Raw genomic sequence first — 12,317 nt, forward strand, 5'->3', positions numbered from 1 at the left:
AGAATACAGATATACAGATTTTTTCAGAAAATTTTACAGAATTAAATGTTGCAACCCTGCTCCCGTCCATACACTTTGCGTATGGTAAAACCTTCATGTGTGGAAGTTGGTTGAAACAGAACGGAATTAGATTGGAGAAGAGATTACTTTTTTAAGCGCCTATGTTATATTTCTCTTCTGGTTTGCTGCTGCGCGCTAATGCAAGCTCTGCACTATGCTTGCTTTGTGCATATCCTGTTGATGCATTTAGAGACGAACATTTGTTCACGTCTATTCAACACAAAAAATAAAAACAAAATAGAAACTGAGGTTGACCAAAGAAAATGCAACATTAATGTGTCTGCCGCCGAATAGCATCAACCGCTGACCCAGATGAAATTTAAGTCATTCTATGCCAAACTGATATAGTGGTTCTAAGATTTTCGTGAAAAGTGGTAGTGGTAGCAAAACATTAGATCGGCATTTTTTATTTTTTTTGTCATTAGGGTTCCCATTTCCATTTTAGGGTGGTCCGAAAAATCAACTTTTTCCCATTTTTCCAAAAACGACAATTTGAAAAAAAATCATAATTTTTGAACCAACACACCCTCCCACACATCCTACATACACCCTTCCAGCCCGGAAAAAGATGTTGACTGTTGACGCTGACTGAAGCGAGACCGGATTTTTCGGTTTTCAAAAAACTCAAACTTTGACGGCTGTGCGACACTAGTAAATGAAGTTCGATTGAGCTGATATTTTGCATAGGATAGTTTTTCGTGGTAATTTACATTTTTAATCAAGTTCCCTTTTTCCCATACATCCATTGGCACTCTAATGATCATGCACGAACAGCACGATAAGTTTCTCGGGCTGGACCATGATTTTCATAAAAAATGCACTATCTGTATTCGTTGTTCAGCTGTCGATCTTTTCATTATCAAATGGCAAATGGCAGAAATGGCAAGCGCAGAACGAGTGACAGCTCATATAAAAAAATGTGTCTTAATAAAAGTTGTACAGCATCATTTAAATTTCGAACAATTCGGAAATTATAAAAAGTGAAAAAAATCCTCTTTCTAAACACTATCACGTATTCAAATCTCAATTAACAAGGGGGAAACGGAAATCGAACTTATGAGAATATTTACGTCCCGGTAAATTAGAATCTTTGTACCTTCAATCTTAGTTTTCATATTGACTCTTTTTCTGTAACACCGAATGTCGGCAACAATCGGATGCACCCATCGATTTCTAATTCCTCTCTAGGTCACGGGAAAGTGCGAATGAATCATCATAACCTAAACGTTGATCTCTTCTGCCGAGATTCAGTCAATTAATAACTCCGACAATGATGATGGTGATGATGATGAAGACAGTTATTGATTGCCGAGAGTTAGAATCACGAAAAGCTCTACTGCAGCCATAGCCACCGTGCGTAATTCACACCAGCAACGGATGGAAAGGAAAGTGAATCCTTATGTACATGACCACACAGCACACGACAGAATATGTTTGAAGCAAACTGTGAGATGACGATCACGCCAGAGTTTGAAAGATATCCGAGGCGGCGGCAATTACTATGCCGCCAACGGTCGATCGATATTCAATTTCAGCTCTCCGCAGTTGCATCTTTAGTTGGACCGCCAATTAATAGTCTTTTGCGGACAAACACTCACTCATACACACACGGACTCTGAATTTTGTTAGGATTTAGCTTAACATTATCATTAAGCAGTCCGTTTGTAATTAGCCTCTTCGTTAGTTGTTCGAAGCCCACCTTCGGAAACGCCCTCCCCCTTTTGGGGTGCCCCGTTTTGCGAGGGACAAGAGAGGTGAAAACGTTCCCACGCACGCATTTCCAACACCGGAGTCGCATCTCGGACAAAATCCGTGAGCAACCTGACGGCGGACCTCGTTGCCGATCGTTTTGAACAGTATGAGAGCGAGCTGAAGATCATCTCGCGCGAGGATACGCCCTTTCGGGACGAGACACGGAGAGAGATGGGGATTTGTGACTTTTTTGTTTGATGTTGACCAACCGTTCGGGACGTTCGTTTCGTATTCATTGAGTACACTGGCATGGAGAGAAAAATTAGCAGTAGTCAGATCGTGGTTTTTTTCCTTTTTTTGAATTTAGAGTTTCGTGATTTTGATAGTTTTTGTTCAGTATGGGATGCTGTGTTTTTACGTGCCGTGCTTTGTGATGCATTCGGGAACAAAATTGGTTTTATGAATGGCAGTTAAAGACTTTGGCACACCCAATAGTTATGTTCTTTTGATGGAAGGCTAATTTTCTTTAAACGGAGATGAGTTTTATGTATGTTGTGTGTCTCCCTATTGTAGAGCTGCAGTTTGAAGTCCTGAAAAGGAATCGTTCACGTGAGAAAAAAAGAAGGTGGTGAATAAGAGATCATTGTAGAACAACTTTAGGTACTCAATACATGAAATTCACGGAATTTCATATTGGATTATTGTGTCCTTTCCTATGAACCGAATACTACCTGTATTAGAAACTCTGCTAGATATATGCACCCATAAATCTAGATACTGAGGGCTTACCACCATCCCATCATCACCGGTTCAACCCCGGAACGGCACCACAAATCGTAGCGTTGCGGTCTGCCACCGAGGGGCGAAAACAGCACACCGAAACTAATACCGTAACACCGACCAGCAGCGGCAGCAGCACCACATTATTAATTCATTAAAACATGACACGAAATTGTCTTTCTCGCTGTGGTCTCCTGCATCACCCATCCCCGGTCCTCGTTCGGGGGCGCGGGTTCTTGGGCGGGAAGCAAATGTGAACAATCTCCGCAAGGTACCTTTCCACGGACTAACCGACTAAGGCTCCCGCCCGGTTTCGGTCTTGACGGCGGTTATAGCGAAAACGACCTACCAGCGGGAGTCATATGCGGACCGACCGGCCTCTCGTCCCGCGGCCTATCACAGCCGACGTGCAATTGCATTTATGAAGAAATGGAGGGGACGAAGCAGACGAACCATTGCAACTTTTCCCCCCACGACAGGAACGCTATTACGGGGAAATAAGTGCCCGAACCGTCGTCGTCCCCTATCGCGAGAACTTTACCATATTATGGATGTCGCTGCGTCTGCCGGGTACATGCCGAGTGTCCCTTCCCTCTCTCTCTTCTTCCCATCTGTGAAGGTTTCGAATACCGCTTTCATATTACTCCCTGAAACGACGATACGCTGGTGCGATAAATCGTTACTTTTCACTTTTTTGATTTTTTTTTGTGTATTTTATGGACTAGAAAGGATATTAAATGGCAGGTTGTTATCTGTGATATAGAAGAAAGTTGTAAAGTTTAATAAATTAGCTACGCGTGTTACGCTACCATTGGGGTGGATTAAAGCAGTGGGTGGCAAATACATCATAGCTTTTCCAATTTAATTTGGTTATGTCTTCTGCGTACATTTGGTTTGATGATCGCTCCAACAAGCAACTAATAAACGGTGAAATTAATAACTGTTTCGTAATATGAAGAAAAGTGACTCTGAACCAGTAGTCTTAAACTGACACCCATGGATCTCAGGAATAGCGTTACCTACCAGATTATCACTATTGTCAATTGGAAGCTTTTTCAATTGAATTAATATCTTGGGTTCTGTACACAGCAGACCGTTATTTGGTAAAAAGGTGGGATGGCCCTAAACAGATCCCCACGTTGCGCAAATTCTGAGAGGAAAACGGCACTATAAAGTGAGTAAAAAATCCTGCCATTTTCAAATATGTTCATAAAGGGTACTGATGATTTGACCTCTGTATTCTCTTTTACACTAATGAATCACATCAACTGGCAGAAAACATAGTAACGGAAAAAATTCTTAGTATACAATTTAATGTTGAAGTCGTCAAAAACTAATATTTTCAGTAATTTAGGGGGTCGGTTCAGGACTAGCCTACTCTACATTCAATGCGGTGTCCAATGCTCGCCCCAATATCTCCAATGACTAACGTTAGGAATGTATTCATAAAATAGGTCGTCAATAATTTGTCTGATTCCTATTTCGCTTCAAATTTTCTGGCAATGAAGAACTCTATACGGTCATGTTTTGACATCAGTGCTTTATTGCTTCTCTTCTCACAATCCGAGCGTCTCGCCTTTACCTTTGCTCATTGCACAATGCACAATGGTCCAGGAGATGAATTAAAATGAAAATTAGCATTTAGAGCTCGACAATTATTCTCTAGACAAAAACTGTCTTAGACAAAGTTGTGCCGGTAAGTTCCTTCGGTTTTACAACAGATGGCGTAACTTGATTATTATTCCAGTAGATCAAATTTCCAGACATTCACTGGAAAGCTACCGCCATTGCGCGTCTTTTTCAGTATATGTCAAAAAGTTGAAGCGTAAACAACATAGTTTTTTGCCACTTCGAATATGTCGAATTTCGTACCAACGAGAGTGTTTTTGCGGGGAGTGTTACTTCATTACTTCAATATGAAGGAAAAAGCTGCGGAAAATCATCGCATTTTGGTGGAAGTTTATGGTGACCATGCTCCAACTGAGCGAACGTGTCAGACGTGGTTTGCACGGTTTAAAAGAGGTAATGTTGACATGGAAGACGAAGAACGTTCCGGACCGCAAAAAAACTTTGAAGATGAAGAATTGGATGCTTTACTCGATCAAGATTCGTTACAAACGCAACAAGTATTTGCAGAGACGCTTGGAGTAGCTCAGCAAACCATAGCCGATCGTTTAAAAGCAATGGGAATGATCCGAAAGATAGGACATTGGGTGTCGTATGAAATGAAGCCACGAGACGTCGAACGCCGTTTTTTCACGTGCGAAAGGGTTTTGACGTAGGACTACGTCTAACCGGAAGATATAGGGGGTGAAATGGCAATCTAGGCACTGAACAAGTAGGAAAAAATGCAAGATTTGGAACGCTTATAACTCGAGCATTTCTCAATAGATCGCAAAGGTTTTTGCATCAATTGATAGGAAATATATCTACGCATCTATCATAACGAATAACATTTCATTTTTCTTGAGATAAATAATTGAATAATTGTGAAATATCAAGCATTGTCAAAATGCACTATGTGCCCATTTTGTGCTCCTCAAATCGTACTGACCAAAACGGGCAACCAGAGCAGCAGCGAAATAGAATGAAGCACGATTGGAAAGGAAAAAGAAAAAAATGAACGAAACATTGGTCGCAGTCTCACACATGCGTAATTCTCGAGCCAGCCAGTCAGCTTAAAAATCCCCGCTCCGCTGCCGTAACGATCATTCTCATTCAAACCGTACACCACATCGGTTCGCATCACAACACATCAACAAACCAACCCAAGCAGCCATGTCTGGACATGGTAAAGGAGGAAAAGTGAAGGGAAAGGCAAAATCCGGCTCGAACCGTGTTAATCTGGAGTTCCCCGCAAGGGTAGCTAGGCCGAGCGCGTTAGTACCAGTGCACCAGTCCATCTAGCCGGCGTTATATAGTTTCGGCCGCCGAAGTGATCGGGTTAGCTGGTAAAGCTGCTCGCGACGATAAGAAAACCCGCATTCGGAACAGAACATATTCGGTTCGGTGGACATCAAGACAACAGGCAGTTGCAGCGAGTGGCGAATGACAAACGCAATCGCAAAACGGCATCAGGTAGCAGAAGAAAAAAGTTTGTTCTTTATACACACTGCTTTGGTGGCAAATCCAGAACAAGGCGGCATCGAGGGCGTTCGAAATGGTTTTTTTCAAAACCACGAGTACTAAGTTTTCTAAATTTGAACCATTCCATAAAACAAGGCGCTTTTCAGGGCCATTAAACCTTCCAAAAAAGAGTTTAGGAAATACAGTTCAATGCTTTCTAAAACAATATCCAAAATAATAATAAAACACAAATTGATTTTTTCATAATTTGTTTGCCAGGATATGATGAGTATGTGAATTTGGCAGTTGTTCTGAGCTTATTGATTTTCACCAATTCTTAAATTGCTTCTAGATTGAAAGTACAGTAATTTACACTTATCTCGACATTTAGCTAATTGGTCGGACCAGTAATGCGACATATTTAGTTGGACATTTTTGTAAACATAGAGTTCGGGGTCCAAATTATGACCCCACATTGAAGGTCGACACTGTACCACTGTCATCGCAAATGTTCAATTACAGGTTAAAATTACCTCCAATCCGATACTGAGTGGTGGTAATGCGACGTGCCATTGAATGTAATTTACTGTAAAATATGTCACAAGCTGGATAGGAAGAAATTTTCCAACTGTGAAAGCTGTGGCGAGTGGCAAACGCAATAGCTAAACAGGAAGGTTTAACCGAACAAGATGGGAATATCGAGTGATAACAAAAACACAACACCAAAGGTTCTTTTCAGAACCATCAACATATTCATAAAGAGTAAACAGTAAACTATTCACGTAGGAGAAGAAAATAAAACAATATATTTAAAATATATATTTAACAAAAGCTGTCCCCTGTGTATAGTCCTACGTCACTCCGGTTATGTCCCCGACATTACCCACCCGTCTTTTTTGCATCAAATCGTTACTGGCGATGAAAAGTGGGTCCATTACGACAATCCTAAACGTCGGTCAACGTATGGATACCCCAGCCATGCATCAACATCGACGGCCGCGCGGAATATTCACGGGCAGAAGGTTATGCTGTCTATTTGGTGGGACCAACTGGGTATGGTGTACTATGAGCTGCTTAAACCGAATGAAACCATTACGGGGGACCTCTACGGACGACAATTGATGCGTTTGAGCCGTGCACGCTGAAATGGGAGGTCCTATCACAGCCGCCGTATTCTCCAGACATTGCCCAAAAACTCATGATTTCAATTTTAATTTACTCAAGTACAAAAAATAACATATTTTTTGAAAATCACATATTATATAGAGTGAAGTTTGTTCTTTCAAATTCCGTCAACAAACATTGTTTATGTTTGCCCCAGAAAGAATGGCAAGCAATTGAAGAGAGCGTATTTTTTGGGAAGAAATATCAATAACTTTGAGTTAAGTATAATATTGACAAGTTCTGCGTCGCAAAATGTTTGTATTAGTAAGCTCTGAAAGAAAGTCTTTCCAAGACAGTTGGTATGTAGAATTTGAAATATAAAAGTTAGAGCAAAAAAAACAGGTTTTCTCATAGCGACCCTAACGCAATTTAGAGAAAAGGCGCTATATCGGTTTTTACAAGAGATAGAAAAAAAATTGTTCTACAAAGCAGTCTCAAATAACTGAGACTACAACATTGTCGAACTATGTTTACCTCTATCCATAAATATAAGAAAGTTATATTTTTTATTTCAACCACAATTTTGGTCACCCTACTTTTGATAACATGAAAATGAGCGCTCTATTATATGTAATAACTTTGTCGAAGACAGTTTTTGTATAGAGAATAAGTGTCGAGCTCTAAATGCTAATTTCCACTTAAATGCATTTCCTGGACCATTGTACATTGGCATCACATATACAAAAATAAGGTGTGATAACTGAAAATTCAGATTTTTTTTCAAAATTAAACTAATATTAATTCATAGCATTCATTTATTAGATCGTAAAAAAAGTTCTTGCCGTTTTCAACCATTAACTTAAAAAAAAACATAACTCCGATTAGAATGAACTTTCTTAATTGAAATAAGAACAATTACAATCAACACATTTCTGCCAACGATAAATGAGTTTATTTATGCCACTTGAATAGAAGTCCGGCTCTTTGGAGGTCACGAAAGTGTTGAAGACGTTCTTGGCGTCGTGTTGGTTTTTGAAGCATTTCTCGCGGAGGAAGTTGTCGAGATGCTTGAAAAAGTGGTAGTCAGTGGGTGAGAGGTCAGGTGAGTATACTGGATGAGGCAGAGTCTCGTAGCCCAATTCGTTCATCTTCTGCATGGTCGGTTGTGCGGTTGTGGTCCCTTCATATTGATCAATCTCGGGCACATACGTCGGAACTTCTGGTGCATTTCGTCGATTTGTTGGCAGTACTTCTTCCGTGATCGTGATCGTTTCGCCCGGATTCAGAAAGCTGTGATGGATGACACCGGCTACAGACCAGTAAATAGTCACCATAACCTTGTTTTGGTGAAGTGCTGGCTTCGGAAAGTGTTGTGGAGCTTGATCGCGGTCCAACCACTGAGCCGAACGTCGTCGATTGTCGTAGAGGATCCATTTCTCATCACACGTCTCAATTCGATCGAGAAATGGGTCGTTATTGTTGCGTAGAAGGAGCGCAGAAGACACCTCAAAACGACGATTTTGTTGATTTTCGTTCAGTTCGTGAGGTAGCCATTTATCGGATTTTTTTGACTTCCCTATCTCTTTCAAGTGGTTGGAAATTGTCATAGGCGTTACAACCAATTCTGCAGCAAACTCTCGAACAGTTGTGCGTGGATTGGCGTTGACAAAAGCTCTCAGTTGGTCGTTGTCAACATCGGATGGCTGACCATTTCGCTCGTCACTTTCAAGGCTCACCGCTGTGGAATTTTTTTTGGAAGTCCCGAAAAAGTGGAACAATTATTTTTTCAACAAAATCAATACAATGAATAGATAGAGCGAAAAACGCGCTTCAAAATGACTTATAACATTAAAGGATTATGAGAAAATTTTGTTTCAAAATACCTACATCGTTTACAATATAAGTAACAAAAACCGCAAGAACTTTCTGTACGACCTAATATTGATAGTATTAATTTAATTTGTTCTCAAAATTATCAGTGGTAAATTATGATGAATAAGTAATAAATTTTCACCATCGGGTGACAACCGATTACGCTTTATTTCGTACACAGAAAACTCTTTCGTAGTGTTTACAACTGCAAGGAGCTGAAAGATATACTCTAGTAAACCTTGCCAACTGGGGATACTGCTTAGAGTTTGACGGCGACCACATGTACGGATCGTGATTGCGATCGATTCGAAATGTTTTCACACAACAGTCGATTCCATTTTTCTCTTAACGCGTTTTTTTCTTTTAACGCGACGCTGACTGTTATTTTTCTTTGAAACTTTGAAACAGAAGGTTAGTCTCAAGATATTTTATATACTTCGGTAAGATTTTCTGCTGGGCAGATTCCGTTTTAAGAATTCCTAAATTGTCTGACTGAACCTCGAGTACAAAAAGGTGGCAATTAAGTAATTTGGATCTTCTCCTAAGTAGTTGGAATGATTTCCCAATCCAGCGTTTAAAGAGGTTCTTTTGTGAGGTAAGATTGGTGTTCTACTGGTAGTTTCGTCGTTGTCCTCGGATATACAGAACAAACAGAACCATGTTTGTTATTTCATTAAACGGTCTAATTGCCTAACGCACTGTTTCGTGAAGCCCCACTGTTGTTTCGTCAAATTAGTGAGCGGATCGGGACGACCTGCTGTATAAAAATGGAAGTAAAATGACTTGCGGATCAGGACGACCGCGCAGAACAAGTACAGCTCGGGATGACCGTAGGAGAACAGAAAGATAATGATGAACACGTGCATCTGGACGACCACACAAAACAAAAAAAAAATTAAAATTACTTTAATGGAAGTGCGGATCGGGACGACCGCGCAGTAAAAATAAATAGAAAGGGCAAAAAATTAAGGCAAAAATAAAAGAAGCTAAAGTATCGGAAATTTATTTAATGAACTCAAAGAAAAATTACATCTGCTACCACTGCTTCAAATTTCGTTGTTCAAGCTAAAGAATGGGAAGAAACGTATAGAAATCCCAAATGCGCAATTTTGATAGCCATTTAAAACGAAATCCTCAGCGGAGTGAGTTTGAAATTTAGAAACACTTGATATATTTAATTTTCCATAGAACTCCGTTTGGTTATACAATCATCGAAGTTTTTTCTTGGAGGAAAATTGAAACAAACTGAAATAAAATACATAACCAATTGTTTTTGACGTAGGATTACGTATTTTGGGAACATATTGGGGTACAAATTAAATATCGAAAATCGAGCACATCTTGAAAATTGTCCAATTTCAAACGCTTATTGCTCAGTCATTTCATGATGGATTGATGAAACTTTTGGGTCAATCGATTTCGGCACTCCATAACAATTTTTTGTATTGAAGAAAATAATATATGTCATGAAACAAACTATCGAAAAATTGAAAAATCTCAACCCCTATCCTAACGGAAATACCCACTTCAGATTGGTCGAAAATGACGACACATGCGGCGGGTCCCTAACAGAGACATCTAAACCAAGCTGCCTGGGGGTAATCGACATTGCAAATACATGAATGTAGAGGAAACTTTTGTTCCTACAGAAAATTCCCTAATAGAGACATAAAACCAAATCATTATAAACGAGTTTAACGATGTAATTCTTCAAACATATCCGAAATCAACAGATAGCCTAACCTAATCCTACGTCAACTATGCGGTCGTGTCTCGAACACAACCCTCTTGTGACATTTTATTTTTGGTTTTTTTAAATTAAATTTTTTTCGGAGAAGAGAGAATTGAGAGGGGCAAGAGAGTAGCATGCCTAGTTTTCAAAACACGGACATCGTCAGTCTAGGGATTGAGTTGACCGAGTACTCGGCAAATTTTCGGCCATCTTCTTAGCAGGCAGTTACCGCTCGGCTTCGGGTGGTCTCCGATTATCCAGCGGACGCTCCGAACGCTTCATTTCTGCCGCATTCCGAGTCATCTTTCCACTCTTGTTCAACATCTGTTTGACAATTGCCCAATATTTCTCAATTAGGTGGAACTGAGGGCAGCTGGGTGGATTGTTCCATTCGAAGTTATTTACCCCGTTTCCTCGATACAAATGAAGTACTTCTTCGCTGAAGCTTGCCCAATCAGGTCGAAACATCATAGGGCTATTGTGAGCTTTCATGTACGGAAGAATACGCTTTTTCAGGCACTCCTGCTTGCAAATTTTGGAATCCATAGTTTTGTTTGTCACGAAAACGCAGCTGGGAATACCTTGCCAGACCAGCTACCTTGCCAGTTTTGCAAGCGACATCACATGGACCAGTTATAGAACTTATGTCCGGGAAGCTGTCCATAACCCATATTTACGCACGTTACGTGACACTTGTTAAAATAATTCAAATTCGCAATGGAATACGAGATGCATCCATTGTCTCGCGTACGTGAATCAATCTTTCACTACAGTGCTAGTGTTTGAAATTGCAGAACAATAGAACCCTTGAACCTTCCTCGAATGCAATGTAGCTTTCTTTTTTCATAACTATAAACTGGATCACTCAGAAGTGATCTTATATTCAATCGGTTTTCTCCTGACCAATGACAAAATAGTGATCCTGGAAGACCTTCGAGGACATTTCCTTTCTCTTAAGAAACGCGTAGAAAATTGCGACAGATCAAATAGTGTGAACGAACGCGTGGAACATCTCTGCTCCCGTTCGCTGCGGCTTTGTTTGTCCTAAGCTTGCCTCCCCGCTACTTGTTATCTTCCATGGTTTGCGGCTCCTGCACGGTGTGAGCGGTGAGTTATGATCCCATTGAAAATTTTAACCGAAAAATCGTCCAAGTTCAAAAGCAAGAGCCATCGGAAAATTAGTCTGCGGTTTACGACCGCCGTTGTGATGATTCATTTTATGCCCAATCGTTTGGTCGTATTCTTCGTTTCTTTTTTCTTTTTTGCTTTTTCTTTTTTGTTGCCATTCGGTAGCCACCATGGGTGGGCCATCTTTTTAACGATGTCCTTGGCCACATTCACCGTCATCACGCTGTTGGCCCGCACGGACAAGGGTGACAGGTTCAACGCCAATGCTGTAGATCAATCTCTTCGGAAATTGATACCTTTCGCTGGTCTGAATAGTTGCAAGTTGCAGTTGCAGTGTTCGCTCCGTTTTATGGAGATAAATATTTCAACAGGACCATAACCAACCCGGGTTCGTGGTAGCTCATTACGATCCGTCAGTTTATGATGGTAGTTCTAGCTTGAGGATCATTCTCCAACCGTTAAGATCCGCTGGGAAGATTGAAAACAGTAAAGCTGGTTAGGAGTGATTGAGAGATTTAATGCTGCCTTTATAAAACTTTGTGTTTTACAGTTTGTGACGCGCACCAATTTTACGTTCCGATTTTGTAATGTACGATCTTCATTTTTGGTGATTGTTCAACGCTACGCCATTAAAATAATCAAATCCGATTGGAGCACAATGCTTCGATGCCATTTTACCACTAAAATCAATTCCAATTAGCAAACATCCATCGAAATGATTGCGAAAACTCGTCCACTTCATCCGATAGCCGATGCCTACAATCAAACGTATCATCATCAAACGCGCGGAGATGACAAGCGGCTGGCAAACGACTCTCCGCTGCTCATTACTCGCATTCAAATGCACATTCAATTTACGCACCCCACGTTCGGACGGTCTTCC

General features: G+C 40.5%; 1 pseudogene; it reads right to left on the reverse strand.

Annotated features, from left to right (window-relative positions):
* Positions 1-7,598: 7,598 nt before the first annotated feature.
* Positions 7,599-12,317, reverse strand: part of LOC129774333 (histone-lysine N-methyltransferase SETMAR-like) — a 45,080-nt pseudogene continuing 40,361 nt past the window's right edge.

This window comes from Toxorhynchites rutilus, chromosome 3, assembly GCF_029784135.1.
Source record: "Toxorhynchites rutilus septentrionalis strain SRP chromosome 3, ASM2978413v1, whole genome shotgun sequence".
In the NCBI taxonomy this organism is placed as follows: domain Eukaryota; kingdom Metazoa; phylum Arthropoda; class Insecta; order Diptera; family Culicidae; genus Toxorhynchites; species Toxorhynchites rutilus.